This window comes from Somniosus microcephalus, unplaced genomic scaffold, assembly GCF_052327205.1.
Source record: "Somniosus microcephalus isolate GS21.2 unplaced genomic scaffold, FLI_Smic_1.0 unresolved_chr2, whole genome shotgun sequence".
Taxonomy (NCBI): Eukaryota; Metazoa; Chordata; class Chondrichthyes; order Squaliformes; family Somniosidae; genus Somniosus; species Somniosus microcephalus.
In genome coordinates this window covers 19,587,292-19,612,125 of record NW_028225180.1, presented here as the reverse complement: position 1 = coordinate 19,612,125, position 24,834 = coordinate 19,587,292, and the positions used below count along the sequence as shown (strand labels likewise).

General features: G+C 57.1%; 1 protein-coding gene across 1 annotated transcript in view; it reads right to left on the bottom strand.

Annotated features, from left to right (window-relative positions):
• LOC147092229 (lysine-specific demethylase 2A-like) overlaps nt 1–24,834 on the bottom strand; it is a 520,639-nt gene that overhangs the window by 105,573 nt on the left and 390,232 nt on the right. The window lies entirely within an intron of this gene.

Sequence of the window (24,834 nt, the reverse complement as noted above, 5' to 3'; positions counted from 1 at the left end):
ACTGGGTGAGTGTGATGTCGGACTGGGTGAGTGTGATGTCGGGCTGGGTGAGTGTGATGTCGGGCTGGGTGAGTGTGATGTCGGGCTGGGTGAGTATGATGTCGGGCTGGGTGAGTGTGATGTCGGACTGGGTGAGTGTGATGTCGGGCTGGGTGAGTGTGATGTCGGACTGGGTGAGTGTGATGTCGGGGTGGGTGAGTGTGATGTCGGGCTGGGTGAGTGTGATGTCGGGCTGGGTGAGTGTGATGTTGGGGTGAGTGTGATGTCGGACTGGGTGAGTGTGATGTCGGGCTGGGTGAGTGTGATGTTGGGGTGAGTGTGATGTCGGACTGGGTGAGTGTGATGTCGGGGTGGGTGAGTGTGATGTCGGGCTGGGTGAGTGTGATGTCGGGCTGGGTGAGTGTGATGTCGGGCTGGGTGAGTGTGATGTCGGACTGGGTGAGTGTGATGTCGGGGTGGGTGAGTGTGATGTCGGGCTGGGTGAGTGTGATGTCGGGCTGGGTGAGTGTGATGTCGGACTGGGTGAGTGCGATGTCGGACTGGGTGAGTGTGATGTCGGACTGGGGGAGTGCGATGTCGGACTGGGCGAGTGTGATGTCGGGCTGGGTGAGTGTGATGTCGGACTGGGTGAGTGTGATGTCGGGCTGGGTGAGTGTGATGTCGGACTGGGTGAGTGTGATGTCGGGGTTAGTGTGATGTCGGACTGGGTGAGTGTGATGTCGGGCTGGGTGAGTGTGATGTCGGACTGGGTGAGTGTGATGTCGGGGTTAGTGTGATGTCGGACTGGGAGAGTGTGATGTCGGGCTGGGTGAGTGTGATGTCGGGGTTAGTGTGATGTCGGACTGGGTGAGTGCGATGTCGGACTGGGTGAGTGCGATGTCGGACTGGGTGAGTGCGATGTCGGACTGGGTGAGTGTGATGTCGGACTGGGGGAGTGTGATGTCGGGGTTAGTGTGATGTCGGGCTGGGTGAGTGCGATGTCGGGCTGGGTGAGTGCGATGTCGGACTGGGTGAGTGTGATGTCGGACTGGGAGAGTGCGATGTCGGACTGGGTGAGTGTGATGTCGGGCTGGGTGAGTGTGATGTCGGACTGGGTGAGTGCGATGTCGGACTGGGTGAGCGTGATGTCGGACTGGGTGAGTGTGATGTCGGGCTGGGTGAGTGTGATGTCGGACTGGGTGAGGGTGATGTCGGACTGGGTGAGGGTGATGTCGGACTGGGTGAGTGTGATGTCGGACTGGGTGAGTGTGATGTCGGGCTGGGTGAGTGTGATGTCAGACTGGGTTAGTGTGATGTCGGGCTGGGTGAGTGTGATGTCGGGCTGGGTGAGTGTGATGTCGGACTGGGTGAGTGTGATGTCGGACTGGGTGAGTGTGATGTCGGACTGGGTGAGTGTGATGTCGGACTGGGTGAGTGTGATGTCGGGCTGGGTGAGTGTGATGTCGGGCTGGGTGAGTGTGATGTCGCGCTGGGTGAGTGAGATGTCGCGCTGGGTGAGTGTGATGTCGGACTGGGTGAGTGTGATGTCGGGCTGGGTGAGTGTGATGTCGGACTGGGTGAGTGTGATGTCGGGCTGGGTGAGTGTGATGTCGGGCTGGGTGAGTGTGATGTCGCGCTGGGTGAGTGAGATGTCGGGCTGGGTGAGTGTGATGTCGGACTGGGTGAGTGTGATGTCGGACTGGGTGAGTGTGATGTCGGACTGGGTGAGTGTGATGTCGGACTGGGTGAGTGTGATGTCGGACTGGGTGAGTGTGATGTCGGACTGGGTGAGTGTGATGTCGGACTGGGTGCGTGTGATGTCGGACTGGGTGCGTGTGATGTCGGGGTGAGTGTGATGTCGGACTGGGTGAGTGTGATGTCGGACTGGGTGAGTGTGATGTCGGACTGGGTGAGTGTGATGTCGGACTGGGTGAGTGTGATGTCGGGCTGGGTGAGTGTGATGTCGGACTGGGTGAGTGTGATGTCGGACTGGGTGAGTGTGATGTCGGACTGGGTGAGTGTGATGTCGGGGTTAGTGTGATGTCGGGCTGGGTGAGTGTGATGTCGGACTGGGTGAGTGTGATGTCGGGCTGGGCGAGTGTGATGTCGGACTGGGTGAGTGTGATGTCGGGCTGGGTGAGTGTGATGTCGGACTGGGTGAGTGTGATGTCGGACTGGGTGAGTGTGATGTCGGACTGGGTGAGTGTGATGTCGGACTGGGCGAGTGTGATGTCGGACTGGGTGAGTGTGATGTCGGGGTTAGTGTGATGTCGGGCTGGGTGAGTGTGATGTCGGGCTGGGTGAGTGTGATGTCGGGCTGGGTGAGTGTGATGTTGGACTGGGTGAGTGTGATGTCGGACTGGGTGAGTGTGATGTCGGACTGGGCGAGTGTGATGTCGGGCTGGGCGAGTGTGATGTCGGACTGGGTGAGTGTGATGTCGGACTGGGTGAGTGTGATGTCGGACTGGGTGAGTGTGATGTCGGACTGGGTGAGTGTGATGTCGGACTGGGTGAGTGTGATGTCGGACTGGGTGAGTGTGATGTGGGACTGGGTGAGTGTGATGTCGGACTGGGTGAGTGTGATGTTGGGGTGAGTGTGATGTTGGGGTGAGTGCGATGTCGGATTGGGTGAGTGTGATGTCGGACTGGGTGAGTGTGATGTCGGGGTGGGTGAGTGTGATGTCGGACTGGGTGAGTGTGATGTCGGACTGGGTGAGTGCGATGTCGGACTGGGTGAGTGCGATGTCGGACTGGGTGAGTGTGATGTTGGGGTGAGTGTGATGTTGGGGTGAGTGCGATGTCGGACTGGGTGCGTGTGATGTCGGACTGGGTGAGTGTGATTTCGGGGTGGGTGAGTGTGATGTCGGACTGGGTGAGTGTGATGTCGGGGTGGGTGAGTGTGATGTCGGACTGGGTGAGTGCGATGTCGGACTGGGTGAGTGCGATGTCGGACTGGGTGAGTGCGATGTCGGGCTGGGTGAGTGCGATGTCGCGCTGGGTGAGTGAGATGTCGCGCTGGGTGAGTGCGATGTCGGACTGGGTGAGTGCGATGTCGGACTGGGTGAGTGCGATGTCGGACTGGGTGAGTGCGATGTCGGACTGGGTGAGTGTGATGTCGGACTGGGTGAGTGTGATGTCGGACTGGGTGAGTGTGATGTCGGACTGGGTGAGTGTGATGTCGGACTGGGTGAGTGTGATGTCGGACTGGGTGAGTGTGATGTCGGGCTGGGTGAGTGTGATGGACTGGGTGAGTGCGATGTCGGACTGGGTGAGTGCGATGTCGGACTGGGTGAGTGCGATGTCGGACTGGGTGAGTGCGATGTCGGACTGGGTGAGTGCGATGTCGGACTGGGTGAGTGCGATGTCGGACTGGGTGAGTGTGATGTCGGACTGGGTGAGTGTGATGTCGGACTGGGTGAGTGTGATGTCGGGGTTAGTGTGATGTCGGGCTGGGTGAGTGTGATGTCGGGCTGGGTGAGTGTGATGTCGGGCTGGGTGAGTGTGATGTCGGACTGGGTGAGTGTGATGTGGGACTGGGTGAGTGTGATGTGGGACTGGGTGAGTGTGATGTCGGGCTGGGTGAGTGTGATGTCGGGCTGGGTGAGTGTGATGTGGGACTGGGTGAGTGTGATGTAGGACTGGGTGAGTGTGATGTCGGACTGGGTGAGTGCGATGTCGGGCTGGGTGAGTGCGATGTCGGGCTGGGTGAGTGCGATGTCGGACTGGGTGAGTGTGATGTCGGACTGGGTGAGTGTGATGTCGGACTGGGTGAGTGTGATGTCGGGCTGGGTGAGTGTGATGTCGGGCTGGGTGAGTGTGATGTCGGGGTTAGTGTGATGTCGGGCTGGGTGAGTGTGATGTCGGGCTGGGTGAGTGTGATGTGGGACTGGGTGAGTGTGATGTGGGACTGGGTGAGTGTGATGTGGGACTGGGTGAGTGTGATGTTGGGGTGAGTGAGTGTGATGTCGGACTGGGTGAGTGTGATGTCGGGCTGGGTGAGTGTGATGTCGGACTGGGTGAGTGTGATGTCGGACTGGGTGAGTGTGATGTCGGGCTGGGTGAGTGTGATGTCGGACTGGGTGAGTGTGATGTCGGGCTGGGTGAGTGTGATGTCGGGCTGGGTGAGTGTGATGTCGGACTGGGTGAGTGTGATGTGGGACTGGGTGAGTGTGATGTCGGACTGGGTGAGTGTGATGTCGGACTGGGTGAGTGTGATGTCGGACTGGGTGAGTGTGATGTGGGACTGGGTGAGTGTGATGTCGGGCTGGGTGAGTGTGATGTCGGGCTGGGTGAGTGTGATGTCGGACTGGGTGAGTGTGATGTCGGGCTGGGTGAGTGTGATGTCGGACTGGGTGAGTGTGATGTCGGACTGGGTGAGTGTGATGTCGGACTGGGTGAGTGTGATGTCGGACTGGGTGAGTGTGATGTCGGACTGGGTGAGTGTGATGTCGGACTGGGTGAGTGTGATGTCGGACTGGGTGAGTGTGATGTCGGACTGGGTGAGTGTGATGTCGGACTGGGTGAGTGTGATGTGGGACTGGGTGAGTGTGATGTCGGACTGGGCGAGTGTGATGTCGGGCTGGGTGAGTGTGATGTCGGACTGGGTGAGTGTGATGTCGGGCTGGGTGAGTGTGATGTTGGACTGGGTGAGTGTGATGTCGGACTGGGTGAGTGTGATGTCGGACTGGGCGAGTGTGATGTCGGACTGGGTGAGTGTGATGTCGGGGTTAGTGTGATGTCGGGCTGGGTGAGTGTGATGTCGGGCTGGGTGAGTGTGATGTCGGGCTGGGTGAGTGTGATGTCGGACTGGGTGAGTGTGATGTCGGACTGGGTGAGTGTGATGTCGGACTGGGCGAGTGTGATGTCGGGCTGGGTGAGTGTGATGTCGGACTGGGTGAGTGTGATGTCGGACTGGGTGAGTGTGATGTCGGACTGGGTGAGTGTGATGTCGGACTGGGAGTGTGTGATGTCAGACTGGGTGAGTGTGATGTCGGACTGGGTGAGTGTGATGTGGGACTGGGTGAGTGTGATGTCGGACTGGGTGAGTGTGATGTCGGACTGGGTGAGTGTGATGTTGGGGTGAGTGTGATGTTGGGGTGAGTGCGATGTCGGACTGGGTGAGTGTGATGTCGGACTGGGTGAGTGTGATGTCGGGGTGGGTGAGTGTGATGTCGGACTGGGTGAGTGTGATGTCGGACTGGGTGAGTGCGATGTCGGACTGGGTGAGTGCGATGTCGGACTGGGTGAGTGTGATGTTGGGGTGAGTGTGATGTTGGGGTGAGTGCGATGTCGGACTGGGTGAGTGTGATGTCGGACTGGGTGAGTGTGATATCGGGGTGGGTGAGTGTGATGTCGGACTGGGTGAGTGTGATGTCGGGGTGGGTGAGTGTGATGTCGGACTGGGTGAGTGCGATGTCGGACTGGGTGAATGCGATGTCGGACTGGGTGAGTGCGATGTCGGACTGGGTGAGTGCGATGTCGGGCTGGGTGAGTGCGATGTCGCGCTGGGTGAGTGTGATGTCGGACTGGGTGAGTGCGATGTCGGACTGGGTGAGTGCGATGTCGGACTGGGTGAGTGCGATGTCGGACTGGGTGAGTGTGATGTCGGACTGGGTGAGTGTGATGTCGGACTGGGTGAGTGTGATGTCGGACTGGGTGAGTGTGATGTCGGACTGGGTGAGTGTGATGTCGGACTGGGTGAGTGTGATGTCGGACTGGGTGAGTGTGATGTCGGACTGGGTGAGTGTGATGTCGGGCTGGGTGAGTGTGATGGACTGGGTGAGTGCGATGTCGGACTGGGTGAGTGCGATGTCGGACTGGGTGAGTGCGATGTCGGACTGGGTGAGTGCGATGTCGGACTGGGTGAGTGTGATGTCGGACTGGGTGAGTGTGATGTCGGACTAGGTGAGTGTGATGTCGGACTGGGTGAGTGTGATGTCGGGCTGGGTGAGTGTGATGTCGGGCTGGGTGAGTGTGATGTCGGGCTGGGTGAGTGTGATGTCGGACTGGGTGAGTGTGATGTGGGACTGGGTGAGTGTGATGTCGGGCTGGGTGAGTGTGATGTGGGACTGGGTGAGTGTGATGTCGGACTGGGTGAGTGCGATGTCGGGCTGGGTGAGTGCGATGTCGGGCTAGGTGAGTGTGATGTCGGACTGGGTGAGTGTGATGTCGGACTGGGTGAGTGTGATGTCGGACTGGGTGAGTGTGATGTCGGGCTGGGTGAGTGTGATGTCGGGGTTAGTGTGATGTCGGGCTGGGTGAGTGTGATGTCGGGCTGGGTGAGTGTGATGTCGGACTGGGTGAGTGTGATGTCGGACTGGGTGAGTGTGATGTCGGGCTGGGTGAGTGTGATGTCGGACTGGGTGAGTGTGATGTGGGACTGGGTGAGTGTGATGTCGGACTGGGTGAGTGTGATGTCGGACTGGGTGAGTGTGATGTCGGACTGGGTGAGTGTGATGTGGGACTGGGTGAGTGTGATGTCGGGCTGGGTGAGTGTGATGTCGGGCTGGGTGAGTGTGATGTGGGACTGGGTGAGTGTGATGTGGGACTGGGTGAGTGTGATGTCGGACTGGGTGAGTGTGATGTCGGACTGGGTGAGTGTGATGTGGGACTGGGTGAGTGTGATGTGGGACTGGGTGAGTGTGATGTCGGGCTGGGTGAGTGTGATGTCGGGCTGGGTGAGTGTGATGTCGGACTGGGTGAGTGTGATGTCGGACTGGGTGAGTGTGATGTCGGACTGGGTGAGTGTGATGTCGGGGTGGGTGAGTGTGCTGTCGGGCTGGGTGAGTGTGATGTCGGACTGGGTGAGTGTGATGTCGGACTGGGTGAGTGTGATGTCGGACTGGGTGAGTGTGATGTCGGACTGGGTGAGTGTGATGTCGGACTGGGTGAGTGTGATGTCGGACTGGGTGAGTGTGATGTCGGACTGGGTGAGTGTGATGTCGGGGTGGGTGAGTGTGATGTCGGGCTGGGTGAGTGTGATGTCGGTCTGGGTGAGTGCGATGTCGGACTGGGTGAGTGTGATGTCGGACTGGGTGAGTGTGATGTCGGACTGGGTGAGTGTGATGTCGGGGTGGGTGAGTGTGATGTCGGGCTGGGTGAGTGCGATGTCGGACTGGGTGAGTGCGATGTCGGACTGGGTGAGTGTGATGTCGGTCTGGGTGAGTGTGATGTTGGGCTGGGTGAGTGTGATGTTGGGATGGGTGAGTGTGATGTCGGACTGGGTGAGTGTGATGTCGGACTGGGTGAGTGTGATGTCGGACTGGGTGAGTGTGATGTCGGGGTGGGTGAGTGTGATGTCGGGCTGGGTGAGTGCGATGTCGGACTGGGTGAGTGTGATGTCGGACTGGGTGAGTGTGATGTCGGACTGGGCGAGTGTGATGTCGGACTGGGTGAGTGTGGTGTCGGACCGGGAGAGTGTGGTGTCGGACTGGGTGAGTGTGATGTCGGGCTGGGTGAGTGTGATGTCGGGCTGGGCGAGTGTGATGTCGGACTGGGCGAGTGTGATGTCGGACTGGGCGAGTGCGATGTCGGACTGGGCGAGTGCGATGTCGGACTGGGCGAGTGCGATGTCGGACTGGGCGAGTGCGATGTCGGACTGGGCGAGTGTGATGTCGGACTGGGTGAGTGTGATGTCGGACTGGGTGAGTGTGATGTCGGGCTGGGTGAGTGTGATGTCGGGCTGGGTGAGTGTGATGTCGGGCTGGGTGAGTGCGATGTCGGACTGGGTGAGTGCGATGTCGGACTGGGTGAGTGCGATGTCGGACTGGGTGAGTGTGATGTCGGACTGGGGGAGTGCGATGTCGGACTGGGCGAGTGTGATGTCGGGCTGGGTGAGTGTGATGTCGGACTGGGTGAGTGTGATGTCGGGGTTAGTGTGATGTCGGACTGGGTGAGTGTGATGTCGGGCTGGGTGAGTGTGATGTCGGACTGGGTGAGTGTGATGTCGGGGTTAGTGTGATGTCGGACTGGGAGAGTGTGATGTCGGGCTGGGTGAGTGTGATGTCGGACTGGGGGAGTGTGATGTCGGGGTTAGTGTGATGTCGGACTGGGAGAGTGTGATGTCGGGCTGGGTGAGTGCGATGTCGGACTGGGCGAGTGTGATGTCGGACTGGGTGAGTGTGATGTCGGACTGGGTGAGTGTGATGTCGGACTGGGTGAGTGTGATGTCGGGCTGGGTGAGTGTGATGTCGGGCTGGGTGAGTGTGATGTCGGGCTGGGTGAGTGTGATGTCGGGCTGGGTGAGTGTGATGTCGGACTGGGTGAGTGTGATGTCGGGCTGGGTGAGTGTGATGTCGGACTGGGTGAGTGTGATGTCGGGGTGGGTGAGTGTGATGTCGGGCTGGGTGAGTGTGATGTCGGGCTGGGTGAGTGTGATGTTGGGGTGAGTGTGATGTCGGACTGGGTGAGTGTGATGTTGGGGTGAGTGTGATGTCGGACTGGGTGAGTGTGATGTCGGGCTGGGTGAGTGTGATGTTGGGGTGAGTGTGATGTCGGACTGGGTGAGTGTGATGTCGGGGTGGGTGAGTGTGATGTCGGGCTGGGTGAGTGTGATGTCGGGCTGGGTGAGTGTGATGTCGGGCTGGGTGAGTGTGATGTCGGGGTGGGTGAGTGTGATGTCGGGCTGGGTGAGTGTGATGTCGGGCTGGGTGAGTGTGATGTCGGGCTGGGTGAGTGTGATGTCGGGCTGGGTGAGTGTCATGTCGGGCTGGGTGAGTGTGATGTCGGACTGGGTGAGTGTGATGTCGGGGTGGGTGAGTGTGATGTCGGACTGGGTGAGTGTGATGTCGGGCTGGGTGAGTGTGATGTCGGACTGGGTGAATGTGATGTCGGACTGGGTGAGTGTGATGTCGGGCTGGGTGAGTGTGATGTCGGGGTGGGTGAGTGTGATGTCGGGGTGGGTGAGTGTGATGTCGGACTGGGTGAGTGCGATGTCGGGCTGGGTGAGTGCGATGTCGGGCTGGGTGAGTGTGATGTCGGACTGGGTGAGTGTGATGTCGGACTGGGTGAGTGTGATGTCGGACTGGGTGAGTGTGATGTCGGACTGGGTGAGTGTGATGTCGGACTGGGTGAGTGTGATGTCGGACTGGGTGAGTGTGATGTCGGACTGGGTGAGTGTGATGTCGGGGTGGGTGAGTGTGATGTCGGACTGGGTGAGTGTGATGTCGGACTGGGTGAGTGTGATGTCGGACTGGGTGAGTGTGATGTCGGGCTGGGCGAGTGTGATGTCGGACTGGGTGAGTGTGATGTCGGGCTGGGTGAGTGTGATGTCGGGCTGGGTGAGTGTGATGTCGGACTGGGTGAGTGTGATGTCGGGCTGGGTGAGTGTGATGTCGGACTGGGTGAGTGTGATGTCGGGCTGGGTGAGCGTGATGTCGGACTGGGTGAGTGTGATGTCGGGCTGGGTGAGTGTGATGTCGGACTGGGTGAGTGTGATGTCGGGCTGGGTGAGTGTGATGTCGGACTGGGTGAGTGCGATGTCGGGCTGGGTGAGTGCGATGTCGGGCTGGGTGAGTGTGATGTTGGACTGGGTGAGTGTGATGTCGGACTGGGTGAGTGTGATGTCGGACTGGGCGAGTGTGATGTCGGACTGGGTGAGTGTGATGTCGGGGTTAGTGTGATGTCGGGCTGGGTGAGTGTGATGTCGGGCTGGGTGAGTGTGATGTCGGGCTGGGTGAGTGTGATGTCGGACTGGGTGAGTGTGATGTCGGACTGGGTGAGTGTGATGTCGGACTGGGCGAGTGTGATGTCGGGCTGGGTGAGTGTGATGTCGGACTGGGTGAGTGTGATGTCGGACTGGGTGAGTGTGATGTCGGACTGGGTGAGTGTGATGTCGGACTGGGAGTGTGTGATGTCAGACTGGGTGAGTGTGATGTCGGACTGGGTGAGTGTGATGTGGGACTGGGTGAGTGTGATGTCGGACTGGGTGAGTGTGATGTCGGACTGGGTGAGTGTGATGTTGGGGTGAGTGTGATGTTGGGGTGAGTGCGATGTCGGACTGGGTGAGTGTGATGTCGGACTGGGTGAGTGTGATGTCGGGGTGGGTGAGTGTGATGTCGGACTGGGTGAGTGTGATGTCGGACTGGGTGAGTGCGATGTCGGACTGGGTGAGTGCGATGTCGGACTGGGTGAGTGTGATGTTGGGGTGAGTGTGATGTTGGGGTGAGTGCGATGTCGGACTGGGTGAGTGTGATGTCGGACTGGGTGAGTGTGATGTCGGACTGGGTGAGTGTGATATCGGGGTGGGTGAGTGTGATGTCGGACTGGGTGAGTGTGATGTCGGGGTGGGTGAGTGTGATGTCGGACTGGGTGAGTGCGATGTCGGACTGGGTGAATGCGATGTCGGACTGGGTGAGTGCGATGTCGGACTGGGTGAGTGCGATGTCGGGCTGGGTGAGTGCGATGTCGCGCTGGGTGAGTGTGATGTCGGACTGGGTGAGTGCGATGTCGGACTGGGTGAGTGCGATGTCGGACTGGGTGAGTGTGATGTCGGACTGGGTGAGTGTGATGTCGGACTGGGTGAGTGTGATGTCGGACTGGGTGAGTGTGATGTCGGACTGGGTGAGTGTGATGTCGGACTGGGTGAGTGTGATGTCGGACTGGGTGAGTGTGATGTCGGACTGGGTGAGTGTGATGTCGGGCTGGGTGAGTGTGATGGACTGGGTGAGTGCGATGTCGGACTGGGTGAGTGCGATGTCGGACTGGGTGAGTGCGATGTCGGACTGGGTGAGTGCGATGTCGGACTGGGTGAGTGTGATGTCGGACTGGGTGAGTGTGATGTCGGACTAGGTGAGTGTGATGTCGGACTGGGTGAGTGTGATGTCGGGCTGGGTGAGTGTGATGTCGGGCTGGGTGAGTGTGATGTCGGGCTGGGTGAGTGTGATGTCGGACTGGGTGAGTGTGATGTGGGACTGGGTGAGTGTGATGTCGGGCTGGGTGAGTGTGATGTGGGACTGGGTGAGTGTGATGTAGGACTGGGTGAGTGTGATGTCGGACTGGGTGAGTGCGATGTCGGGCTGGGTGAGTGCGATGTCGGGCTAGGTGAGTGTGATGTCGGACTGGGTGAGTGTGATGTCGGACTGGGTGAGTGTGATGTCGGACTGGGTGAGTGTGATGTCGGGCTGGGTGAGTGTGATGTCGGGGTTAGTGTGATGTCGGGCTGGGTGAGTGTGATGTCGGGCTGGGTGAGTGTGATGTCGGACTGGGTGAGTGTGATGTCGGACTGGGTGAGTGTGATGTCGGGCTGGGTGAGTGTGATGTCGGACTGGGTGAGTGTGATGTGGGACTGGGTGAGTGTGATGTCGGACTGGGTGAGTGTGATGTCGGACTGGGTGAGTGTGATGTCGGACTGGGTGAGTGTGATGTGGGACTGGGTGAGTGTGATGTCGGGCTGGGTGAGTGTGATGTCGGGCTGGGTGAGTGTGATGTGGGACTGGGTGAGTGTGATGTGGGACTGGGTGAGTGTGATGTCGGACTGGGTGAGTGTGATGTCGGACTGGGTGAGTGTGATGTGGGACTGGGTGAGTGTGATGTGGGACTGGGTGAGTGTGATGTCGGGCTGGGTGAGTGTGATGTCGGGCTGGGTGAGTGTGATGTCGGACTGGGTGAGTGTGATGTCGGACTGGGTGAGTGTGATGTCGGACTGGGTGAGTGTGATGTCGGGGTGGGTGAGTGTGCTGTCGGGCTGGGTGAGTGTGATGTCGGACTGGGTGAGTGTGATGTCGGACTGGGTGAGTGTGATGTCGGACTGGGTGAGTGTGATGTCGGACTGGGTGAGTGTGATGTCGGACTGGGTGAGTGTGATGTCGGACTGGGTGAGTGTGATGTCGGACTGGGTGAGTGTGATGTCGGGGTGGGTGAGTGTGATGTCGGGCTGGGTGAGTGTGATGTCGGTCTGGGTGAGTGCGATGTCGGACTGGGTGAGTGTGATGTCGGACTGGGTGAGTGTGATGTCGGACTGGGTGAGTGTGATGTCGGGGTGGGTGAGTGCGATGTCGGACTGGGTGAGTGCGATGTCGGACTGGGTGAGTGTGATGTCGGTCTGGGTGAGTGTGATGTTGGGCTGGGTGAGTGTGATGTTGGGATGGGTGAGTGTGATGTCGGACTGGGTGAGTGTGATGTCGGACTGGGTGAGTGTGATGTCGGACTGGGTGAGTGTGATGTCGGGGTGGGTGAGTGTGATGTCGGGCTGGGTGAGTGCGATGTCGGACTGGGTGAGTGTGATGTCGGACTGGGTGAGTGTGATGTCGGACTGGGCGAGTGTGATGTCGGACTGGGTGAGTGTGGTGTCGGACCGGGAGAGTGTGGTGTCGGACTGGGTGAGTGTGATGTCGGGCTGGGTGAGTGTGATGTCGGGCTGGGTGAGTGTGATGTCGGACTGGGCGAGTGTGATGTCGGACTGGGCGAGTGCGATGTCGGACTGGGCGAGTGCGATGTCGGACTGGGCGAGTGCGATGTCGGACTGGGCGAGTGCGATGTCGGACTGGGCGAGTGTGATGTCGGACTGGGTGAGTGTGATGTCGGACTGGGTGAGTGTGATGTCGGGCTGGGTGAGTGTGATGTCGGGCTGGGTGAGTGTGATGTCGGGCTGGGTGAGTGCGATGTCGGACTGGGTGAGTGCGATGTCGGACTGGGTGAGTGCGATGTCGGACTGGGTGAGTGTGATGTCGGACTGGGGGAGTGCGATGTCGGACTGGGCGAGTGTGATGTCGGGCTGGGTGAGTGTGATGTCGGACTGGGTGAGTGTGATGTCGGGGTTAGTGTGATGTCGGACTGGGTGAGTGTGATGTCGGGCTGGGTGAGTGTGATGTCGGACTGGGTGAGTGTGATGTCGGGGTTAGTGTGATGTCGGACTGGGAGAGTGTGATGTCGGGCTGGGTGAGTGTGATGTCGGACTGGGGGAGTGTGATGTCGGGGTTAGTGTGATGTCGGACTGGGAGAGTGTGATGTCGGGCTGGGTGAGTGCGATTTCGGACTGGGCGAGTGTGATGTCGGACTGGGTGAGTGTGATGTCGGACTGGGTGAGTGTGATGTCGGACTGGGTGAGTGTGATGTCGGGCTGGGTGAGTGTGATGTCGGGCTGGGTGAGTGTGATGTCGGGCTGGGTGAGTGTGATGTCGGGCTGGGTGAGTGTGATGTCGGACTGGGTGAGTGTGATGTCGGGCTGGGTGAGTGTGATGTCGGACTGGGTGAGTGTGATGTCGGGGTGGGTGAGTGTGATGTCGGGCTGGGTGAGTGTGATGTCGGGCTGGGTGAGTGTGATGTTGGGGTGAGTGTGATGTCGGACTGGGTGAGTGTGATGTTGGGGTGAGTGTGATGTCGGACTGGGTGAGTGTGATGTCGGGCTGGGTGAGTGTGATGTTGGGGTGAGTGTGATGTCGGACTGGGTGAGTGTGATGTCGGGGTGGGTGAGTGTGATGTCGGGCTGGGTGAGTGTGATGTCGGGCTGGGTGAGTGTGATGTCGGGCTGGGTGAGTGTGATGTCGGGGTGGGTGAGTGTGATGTCGGGCTGGGTGAGTGTGATGTCGGGCTGGGTGAGTGTGATGTCGGGCTGGGTGAGTGTGATGTCGGGCTGGGTGAGTGTGATGTCGGACTGGGTGAGTGTGATGTCGGGGTGGGTGAGTGTGATGTCGGACTGGGTGAGTGTGATGTCGGGCTGGGTGAGTGTGATGTCGGACTGGGTGAATGTGATGTCGGACTGGGTGAGTGTGATGTCGGGCTGGGTGAGTGTGATGTCGGGGTGGGTGAGTGTGATGTCGGGGTGGGTGAGTGTGATGTCGGACTGGGTGAGTGTGATGTCGGGCTGGGTGAGTGCGATGTCGGGCTGGGTGAGTGCGATGTCGGGCTGGGTGAGTGTGATGTCGGACTGGGTGAGTGTGATGTCGGACTGGGTGAGTGTGATGTCGGACTGGGTGAGTGTGATGTCGGACTGGGTGAGTGTGATGTCGGACTGGGTGAGTGTGATGTCGGACTGGGTGAGTGTGATGTCGGACTGGGTGAGTGTGATGTCGGGGTGGGTGAGTGTGATGTCGGACTGGGTGAGTGTGATGTCGGACTGGGTGAGTGTGATGTCGGACTGGGTGAGTGTGATGTCGGGCTGGGCGAGTGTGATGTCGGACTGGGTGAGTGTGATGTCGGGCTGGGTGAGTGTGATGTCGGGCTGGGTGAGTGTGATGTCGGACTGGGTGAGTGTGATGTCGGGCTGGGTGAGTGTGATGTCGGACTGGGTGAGTGTGATGTCGGGCTGGGTGAGCGTGATGTCGGACTGGGTGAGTGTGATGTCGGGCTGGGTGAGTGTGATGTCGGACTGGGTGAGTGTGATGTCGGACTGGGTGAGTGCGATGTCGGGCTGGGTGAGTGCGATGTCGGGCTGGGTGCGTGTGATGTCGGACTGGGTGCGTGTGATGTCGGGGTTAGTGTGATGTCGGACTGGGTGAGTGTGATGTCGGGCTGGGTGAGTGTGATGTCGGGGTTAGTGTGATGTCGGACTGGGTGAGTGTGATGTCGGACTGGGTGAGTGTGATGTCGGGCTGGGTGAGTGTGATGTCGGGGTTAGTGTGATGTCGGACTGGGTGAGTGTGATGTCGGGCTGGGTGAGTGTGATGTCGGGGTTAGTGTGATGTCGGACTGGGTGAGTGTGATGTCGGACTGGGTGCGTGTGATGTCGGGGTTAGTGTGATGTCGGACTGGGTGAGTGTGATGTCGGACTGGGTGAGTGTGATGTCGGACTGGGTGAGCGTGATGTGGGACTGGGTGAGCGTGATGTGGGACTGGGTGAGCGTGATGTGGGACTGGGTGAGCGTGATGTGGGACTGGGTGAGCGTGATGTGGGACTGGGTGAGTGTGATGTCGGGCTGGGTGAGTGTGATGTCGGACTGGGTGAGTGTGATGTCGGACTGGGTGAGCGTGATGTCGGACTGGGTGAGTGTGATGTCGGACTGGGTGAGTGTGATGTGGGACTGGGTGAGTGTGATGTCGGACTGGGTGAGTGTGATGTCGGACTGGGTGAGTGTGATGTGGGACTGGGTGAGTGTGATGTCGGGCTGGGTGAGTGTGATGTCGGACTGGGTGAGTGTGATGTCGGACTGGGTGAGTGTGATGTCGGACTGTGTGAGTGTGATGTCGGACTGGGTGAGTGTGATGTCGGACTGGGTGAGCGTGATGTCGGACTGGGTGAGTGTGATGTCGGACTGGGTGAGTGTGATGTCGGACTGGGTGAGTGTGATGTCGGACTGGGTGAGTGTGATGTCGGACTGGGTGAGTGTGATGTCGGGCTGGGTGAGTGTGATGTCGGGCTGGGTGAGTGTGATGTCGGGCTGGGTGAGTGTGATGTCGGACTGGGTGAGTGCGATGTCGGACTGGGTGAGTGCGATGTCGGGCTGGGTGAGTGCGATGTGGGACTGGGTGAGTGTGATGTCGGACTGGGTGAGTGTGATGTCGGACTGGGTGAGTGTGATGTCGGACTGGGTGAGTGTGATGTCGGACTGGGTGAGTGTGATGTCGGGCTGGGTGAGTGTGATGTCGGGCTGGGTGAGTGTGATGTCGGGCTGGGTGAGTGTGATGTCGGACTGGGTGAGTGTGATGTCGGGCTGGGTGAGTGTGATGTCGGGCTGGGTGAGTGTGATGTCGGGCTGGGTGAGTGTGATGTCGGACTGGGTGAGTGTGATGTCGGACTGGGTGAGTGTGATGTCGGGCTGGGTGAGTGTGATGTCGGGCTGGGTGAGTGTGATGTCGGACTGGGTGAGTGTGATGTCGGGCTGGGTGAGTGTGATGTCGGACTGGGTGAGTGTGATGTCGGGCCGGGTGAGTGTGATGTCGGGGTGAGTGTGATGTCGGACTGGGTGAGTGTGATGTCGGGCTGGGTGAGTGTGATGTCGGACTGGGTGAGTGTGATGTCGGGGTTAGTGTGATGTGGGACTGGGTGAGTGTGATGTTGGATTGGGTGAGTGTGATGTCGGTCTGGGTGAGTGTGATGTCGGACTGGGTGAGTGTGATGTCGGACTGGGTGAGTGTGATGTGGGACTGGGTGAGTGTGATGTCGGACTGGGTGAGTGTGATGTTGGATTGGGTGAGTGTGATGTCGGTCTGGGTGAGTGTGATGTCGGACTGGGTGAGTGTGATGTCGGGGTTAGTGTGATGTCGGACTGGGTGAGTGTGATGTCGGGCTGGGTGAGTGTGATGTCGGACTGGGTGAGTGTGATGTCGGGCTGGGTGAGTGTGATGTCGGACTGGGTGAGCGTGATGTCGGGCTGGGTGAGCGCGGTGTCGGGCTGGGTGAGTGCGATGTCGGGCTGGGTGAGTGTGATGTCGGACTGGGTGAGTGTGATGTCGGACTGGGTGAGTGTGATGTCGGGCTGGGTGAGTGTGATGTCGGACTGGGTGAGTGTGATGTCGGACTGGGTGAGTGTGATGTCGGACTGGGTGAGTGTGATGTCGGGCTGGGTGAGTGTGATGTCGGACCGGGTGAGTGTGATGTCGGACCGGGTGAGTGTGATGTCGGACTGGGTGAGTGTGATGTCGGACTGGGTGAGTGTGATGTCGGGCTGGGTGAGTGTGATGTCGGACTGGGTGAGTGTGATGTCGGGCTGGGTGATTGTGATGTCGGACTGGGAGAGTGTGATGTCGGGGTTAGTGTGATGTCGGGCTGGGTGAGTGTGATGTCGGGCTGGGTGAGTGTGATGTCGGACTGGGTGAGTGTGATGTCGGGCTGGGTGAGTGTGATGTCGGACTGGGTGAGTGTGATGTCGGGCTGGGTGAGTGTGATGTCGGACTGGGAGAGTGTGATGTCGGACTGGGAGAGTGTGATGTCGGGGTTAGTGTGATGTCGGACTGGGTGAGTGCGATGTCGGGCTGGGTGAGTGTGATGTCGGGCTGGGTGAGTGTGATGTTGGACTGGGTGAGCGTGATGTTGGACTGGGTGAGCGTGATGTCGGACTGGGTGAGTGTGATGTCGGACTGGGTGAGTGTGATGTCGGACTGGGCGAGTGTGATGTCGGGCTGGGTGAGTGTGATGTCGGACTGGGTGAGTGTGATGTCGGACTGGGTGAGTGTGATGTCGGGCTGGGTGAGTGTGATGGACTGGGTGAGTGCGATGTCGGACTGGGTGAGTGCGATGTCGGACTGGGTGAGTGCGATGTCGGACTGGGTGAGTGCGATGTCGGACTGGGTGAGTGCGATGTCGGACTGGGTGAGTGTGATGTCGGACTAGGTGAGTGTGATGTCGGACTGGGTGAGTGTGATGTCGGGGTTAGTGTGATGTCGGGCTGGGTGAGTGTGATGTCGGGCTGGGTGAGTGCGATGTCGGACTGGGTGAGTGTGATGTCGGACTGGGTGAGTGTGATGTGGGACTGGGTGAGTGTGATGTAGGACTGGGTGAGTGTGATGTTGGGGTGAGTGAGTGTGATGTCGGACTGGGTGAGTGTGATGTCGGGCTGGGTGAGTGTGATGTCGGACTGGGTGAGTGTGATGTCGGACTGGGTGAGTGTGATGTCGGGCTGGGTGAGTGTGATGTCGGACTGGGTGAGTGTGATGTCGGACTGGGTGAGTGTGATGTCGGGCTGGGTGAGTGTGATGTCGGACTGGGTGAGTGTGATGTGGGACTGGGTGAGTGTGATGTCGGACTGGGTGAGTGTGATGTCGGACTGGGTGAGTGTGATGTGGGACTGGGTGAGTGTGATGTCGGGCTGGGTGAGTGTGATGTCGGGCTGGGTGAGTGTGATGTCGGGCTGGGTGAGTGTGATGTCGGGCTGGGTGAGTGTGATGTCGGGCTGGGTGAGTGTGATGTCGGTCTGGGTGAGTGTGATGTCGGACTGGGTGAGTGTGATGTCGGACTGGGTGAGTGTGATGTCGGACTGGGTGAGTGTGATGTCGGACTGGGTGAGTGTGATGTCGGACTGGGTGAGTGTGATGTCGGACTGGGTGAGTGTGATGTCGGACTGGGTGAGTGTGATGTCGGACTGGGTGAGTGTGATGTCGGGCTGGGTGAGTGTGATGTCGGGCTGGGTGAGTGTGATGTCGGGCTGGGTGAGTGTGATGTGGGACTGGGTGAGTGTGATGTGGGACTGGGTGAGTGTGATGTCGGACTGGGTGAGTGTGATGTCGGACTGGGTGAGTGTGATGTGGGACTGGGTGAGTGTGATGTCGGGCTGGGTGAGTGTGATGTCGGGCTGGGTGAGTGTGATGTCGGACTGGGTGAGTGTGATGTCGGACTGGGTGAGTGTGATGTCGGGGTGGGTGAGTGTGATGTCGGGCTGGGTGAGTGTGATGTCGGACTGGGTGAGTGTGATGTCGGACTGGGTGAGTGTGATGTCGGACTGGGTGAGTGTGATGTCGGACTGGGTGAGTGTGATGTCGGACTGGGTGAGTGTGATGTCGGGGTGGGTGAGTGTGATGTCGGGCTGGGTGAGTGAGATGTTGGTCTGGGTGAGTGCGATGTCGGACTGGGTGAGTGTGATGTCGGACTGGGTGAGTGTGATGTCGGGGTGGGTGAGTGTGATGTCGGGCTGGGTGAGTGCGATGTCGGACTGGGTGAGTGCGATGTCGGACTGGGTGAGTGTGATGTCGGTCTGGGTGAGTGTGATGTCGGGCTGGGTGAGTGTGATGTTGGGATGGGTGAGTGTGATGTCGGGATGGGTGAGTGTGATGTCGGACTGGGTGAGTGTGATGTCGGACTGGGTGAGTGTGATGTCGGACTGGGTGAGTGTGATGTCGGGCTGGGTGAGTGTGATGTCGGACTGGGTGAGTGTGATGTCGGGGTTAGTGTGATGTCGGACTGGGAGAGTGTGATGTCGGGCTGGGTGAGTGTGATGTCGGACTGGGGGAGTGTGATGTCGGGGTTAGTGTGATGTCGGACTGGGTGAGTGTGATGTCGGGCTGGGAGAGTGTGATGTCGGGCTGGGTGAGTGCGATGTCGGACTGGGTGAGTGAGATGTCGGACTGGGTGAGTGCGATGTCGGACTGGGTGAGTGCGATGTCGGGCTGGGTGAGTGTGATGTCGGGGTGGGTGAGTGTGATGTCGGGCTGGGTGAGTGTGATGTCGGACTGGGTGAGTGTGATGTCGGACTGGGTGAGTGTGATGTCGGGCTGGGTGAGTGTGATGTCGGACTGGGTGAGTGTGATGTCGGGCTGGGTGAGTGTGATGTCGGGCTGGGTGAGTGTGATGTCGGGCTGGGTGAGTGTGATGTCGGACTGGGTGAGTGTGATGTCGGGCTGGGTGAGTGTGATGTCGGACTGGGTGAGTGTGATGTCGGGGTGGGTGAGTGTGATGTCGGGCTGGGTGAGTGTGATGTCGGGCTGGGTGAGTGTGATGTTGGGGTGAGTGTGATGTCGGACTGGGTGAGTGTGATGTCGGGCTGGGTGAGTGTGATGTTGGGGTGAGTGTGATGTCGGACTGGGTGAGTGTGATGTCGGGGTGGGTGAGTGTGATGTCGGGCTGGGTGAGTGTGATGTCGGGCTGGGTGAGTGTGATGTCGGGCTGGGTGAGTGTGATGTCGGGCTGGGTGAGTGTGATGTCGGGCTGGGTGAGTGTGATGTCGGGCTGGGTGAGTGTGATGTCGGGCTGGGTGAGTGTGATGTCGGGCTGGGTGAGTGTGATGTCGGACTGGGTGAGTGTGATGTCGGGCTGGGTGAGTGTGATGTCGGGCTGGGTGAGTGTGATGTCGGGCTGGGTGAGTGTGATGTCGGACTGGGTGAGTGTGATGTCGGGCTGGGTGAGTGTGATGTCGGACTGGGTGAGTGTGATGTCGGGGTGGGTGAGTGTGATGTCGGGCTGGGTGAGTGTGATGTCGGGCTGGGTGAGTGTGATGTTGGGGTGAGTGTGATGTCGGACTGGGTGAGTGTGATGTCGGGCTGGGTGAGTGTGATGTTGGGGTGAGTGTGATGTCGGACTGGGTGAGTGTGATGTCGGGGTGGGTGAGTGTGATGTCGGGCTGGGTGAGTGTGATGTCGGGCTGGGTGAGTGTGATGTCGGGCTGGGTGAGTGTGATGTCGGGCTGGGTGAGTGTGATGTCGGGCTGGGTGAGTGTGATGTCGGGCTGGGTGAGTGTGATGTCGGGCTGGGTGAGTGTGATGTCGGGCTGGGTGAGTGTGATGTCGGGCTGGGTGAGTGTGATGTCGGGCTGGGTGAGTGTGATGTCGGACTGGGTGAGTGTGATGTCGGACTGGGTGAGTGTGATGTCGGACTGGGTGAGTGTGATGTCGGGCTGGGTGAGTGTGATGTCGGGCTGGGTGAGTGTGATGTCGGACTGGGTGAGTGTGATGTCGGGCTGGGTGAGTGTGATGTCGGGCTGGGTGAGTGTGATGTCGCGCTGGGTGAGTGAGATGTCGGGCTGGGTGAGTGTGATGTCGGACTGGGTGAGTGTGATGTCGGACTGGGTGAGTGTGATGTCGGACTGGGTGAGTGTGATGTCGGTCTGGGTGAGTGTGATGTCGGGCTGGGTGAGTGTGATGTCGGGCTGGGTGAGTGTGATGTCGGACTGGGTGAGTGTGATGTCGGACTGGGTGCGTGTGATGTCGGACTGGGTGCGTGTGATGTCGGGGTTAGTGTGATGTCGGACTGGGTGAGTGTGATGTCGGACTGGGTGAGTGTGATGTCGGTCTGGGTGAGTGTGATGTCGGGCTGGGTGAGTGTGATGTCGGGCTGGGTGAGTGTGATGTCGGACTGGGTGAGTGTGATGTCGGACTGGGTGCGTGTGATGTCGGACTGGGTGCGTGTGATGTCGGGGTTAGTGTGATGTCGGACTGGGTGAGTGTGATGTCGGGCTGGGTGAGTGTGATGTCGGGCTGGGTGAGTGTGATGTCGGACTGGGTGAGTGTGATGTCGGGCTGGGTGAGTGTGATGTCGGACTGGGTGAGTGTGATGTCGGACTGGGTGAGTGTGATGTCGGACTGGGTGAGTGTGATGTCGGGCTGGGTGAGTGTGATGTCGGACTGGGTGAGTGTGATGTCGGACTGGGTGAGTGTGATGTCGGACTGGGTGAGTGTGATGTCGGGCTGGGTGAGTGTGATGTCGGACTGGGAGAGTGTGATGTCGGACTGGGTGAGTGTGATGTCGGGCTGGGTGAGTGTGATGTCGGGCTGGGTGAGTGTGATGTCGGACTGGGTGAGTGTGATGTCGGACTTGTTTATCCGCTATGAAACCACCACTGTTGCGGGAAGAAAAACGGTCCAAAGCCGAGTGACACCGGCCAACGAGTGACGCGACACCGGAGCCACCCATTCACCGACTCTTGCTCCGATTCCTAACGTCAGCAACCGGTCAGTGACAGCCGAACGCCATTCCAGCCTGGGAGCAAAGGTCGCGGAACGCTCTTCCCGTCCGCGAGCAAAGGTCACGGATCGCTCTTCCCGTCCGGGAGCAAAGGTCGCGGAACGCTCTCCCCGTCCGCGAGCAAAGGTCACGGATCGCTCTTCCCGGCCGGGAGCAAAGGTCGTGGATCGCTCTTCCCGTCCGCGAGCAAAGGTCACGGAACGCGTTTCCCGTCGGGGAGTAAAGGTCGCGGATCGCTCTTCCCGTCGGGGAGCAAAGGTCGCGGATCGCTCTTCCCGTCGGGGAGCAGTGGTCGCGGAGTCCGCTGCATGTCCAGGAGCAAAGTGGATATTATGGGATGTTGTTGTCGGGTGGATATTATGGGATGTTGTTGTTGGGTGGATATTATGGGATGTTGTTGGGTGGATATTATGGGATGATGTTGGGTGGATATTATGGGATGATGTTGTTGGGTGGATATTATGGGATGATGTTGTTGGGTGGATATTATGGGATGTTGTTGTTGGGTGGATATTATGGGATGTTGTTGTTGGGTGGATATTATGGGATGTTGTTGTTGGGTGGATATTATGGGATGTTGTCGGGTGGATATTATGGGATGATGTTGTTGGGTGGATATTATGGGATGTTGTTGTTGGGTGGATATTATGGGATGTTGTTGTTGGGTGGATATTATGGGATGATGTTGTTGGGTGGATATTATGGGATGACGTTGTCGGGTGGATATTATGGGATGTTGTTGTTGGGTGGATATTATGGGATGTTGTCGGGTGGATATTATGGGATGATGTTGTCGGGTGGATATTATGGGATGACGTTGTCGGGTGGATATTATGGGATGTTGTTGTCGGGTGGATATTATGGGATGTTGTTGTCGGGTGGATATTATGGGATGTTGTTGTTGGGTGGATATTATGGGATGTTGTCGGGTGGATATTATGGGTTGTTGTTGGGTGGATATTATGGGTTGTTGTCGGGTGGATATTATGGGATGTTGTCGGGTGGATATTATGGATGATGTTGGGTGGATATTATGGGATGTTGTTGTTGGGTGGATATTATGGGATGTTGTTGTTGGGTGGATATTATGGGATGTTGTTGGGTGGATATTATGGGATGATGTTGTTGGGTGGATATTATGGGATGTTGTTGTTGGGTGGATATTATGGGTTGTTGTTGGGTGGATATTATGGGATGTTGTTGGGTGGATATTATGGGATGTTGTTGGGTGGATATTATGGGATGTTGTTGGGTGGATATTATGGGATGTTGTTGGGTGGATATTATGGGATGTTGTTGTTGGGTGGATATTATGGGATGTTGTTGTTGGGTGGATATTATGGGATGTTGTTGTTGGGTGGATATTATGGGATGTTGTCGGGTGGATATTATGGGATGATGTTGTTGGGTGGATATTATGGGATGTTGTTGTTGGGTGGATATTATGGGATGATGTTGTTGGGTGGATATTATGGGATGATGTTGTCGGGTGGATATTATGGGATGATGTTGTTGGGTGGATATTATGGGATGTTGTTGTGTGGATATTATGGGATGATGTTGTTGGGTGGATATTATGGGATGTTGTTGTTGGGTGGATATTATGGGATGTTGTTGTTGGGTGGATATTATGGGATGATGTTGTCGGGTGGATATTATGGGATGTTGTTGTCGGGTGGATATTATGGGATGTTGTGTGGATATTATGGGATGTTGTTGTTGGGTGGATATTATGGGATGTTGTTGGGTGGATATTATGGGATGTTGTTGTTGGGTGGATATTATGGGATGATGTTGGGTGGATATTATGGGATGTTGTGTGGATATTATGGGATGTTGTTGGGTGGATATTATGGGATGATGTTGGGTGGATATTATGGGATGTTGTTGTTGGGTGGATATTATGGGATGTTGTTGTTGGGTGGATATTATGGGATGTTGTTGGGTGGATATTATGGGATGTTGTTGGGTGGATATTATGGGATGTTGTTGGGTGGATATTATGGGATGTTGTTGGGTGGATATTATGGGATGATGTTGTTGGGTGGATATTATGGGATGTTGTCGGGTGGATATTATGGGATGATGTTGTCGGGTGGATATTATGGGATGTTGTTGTTGGGTGGATATTATGGGATGATGTTGTTGGGTGGATATTATGGGATGTTGTTGTTGGGTGGATATTATGGGATGTTGCTGTTGGGTGGATATTATGGGATGTTGCTGTTGGGTGGATATTATGGGATGTTGTTGGGGGATATTATGGGATGATGTCGGGTGGATATTATGGGATGTTGTTGGGTGGATATTATGGGATGATGTTGTCGGGTGGATATTATGGGATGATGTTGGGTGGATATTATGGGATGTTGTTGGGTGGATATTATGGGATGATGTTGTTGGGTGGATATTATGGGATGATGTTGTTGGGTGGATATTATGGGATGTTGTTGGGTGGATATTATGGGATGATGTTGGGGATATTATGGGATGATGTTTGTTGGGTGGATATTATGGGATGTTGTTGGGTGGATATTATGGGATGATGTTGTCGGGTGGATATTATGGGATGATGTCGGGTGGATATTATGGGATGATGTTGTTGGGTGGATATTATGGGATGATGTTGTTGGGTGGATATTATGGGATGTTGTTGGGTGGATATTATGGGATGATGTTGGGGATATTATGGGATGATGTTGGGGTGGATATTATGGGGATGTTGTTGGGTGGATATTATGGGATGATGTTGTCGGGTGGATATTATGGGATGATGTTGTCGGGTGGATATTATGGGATGATGTCGGGTGGATATATGGGATGTTGTCGGGTGGATATTATGGGATGATGTTGTTGGGTGGATATTATGGGATGATGTTGTTGGGTGGGATATTATGGATGATGTTGTTGGGTGGATATTATGGGATGATGTTGTTGGGTGGATATTATGGGATGATGTTGTTGGGTGGATATTATGGGATGATGTTGTTGGGTGGATATTGTGGATGATGTTGTTGGGTGGATATTGTGGGATGTTGTTGGGTGGATATTATGGATGATGTTGTTGTGTGGATATTATGGGATGTTGTTGGGTGGATATTATGGGATGTTGGTGGATATTATGGGATGTTGTTGGGTGGATATTATGGGATGTTGGGTGGATATTATGGGATGTTGGGTGGATATTATGGGATGTTGTGTGGATATTATGGGATGTTGTTGGTGGATATTATGGGATGATGTTGTTGGGTGGTTATTATGGGATGTTGTTGTTGGGGGATATTATGGGATGTTGTTGGGTGGATATTATGGGATGTTGTTGAGTGGATATTATGGGATGATGTTGTTGGGTGGATATTATGGGATGATGTTGTTGGGTGGATATTATGGGATGTTGTCGGGTGGATATTATGGGATGTTGTCGGGTGGATATTATGGGATGTTGTCGGGTGGATATTATGGGATGTTGTCGGGTGGATATTATGGGATGATGTTGTTGGGTGGGTTATTATGGGGATGTTGTTGTTGGGGGATATTATGGGATGTTGTTGGGTGGATATTATGGGATGTTGTTGAGTGGATATTATGGA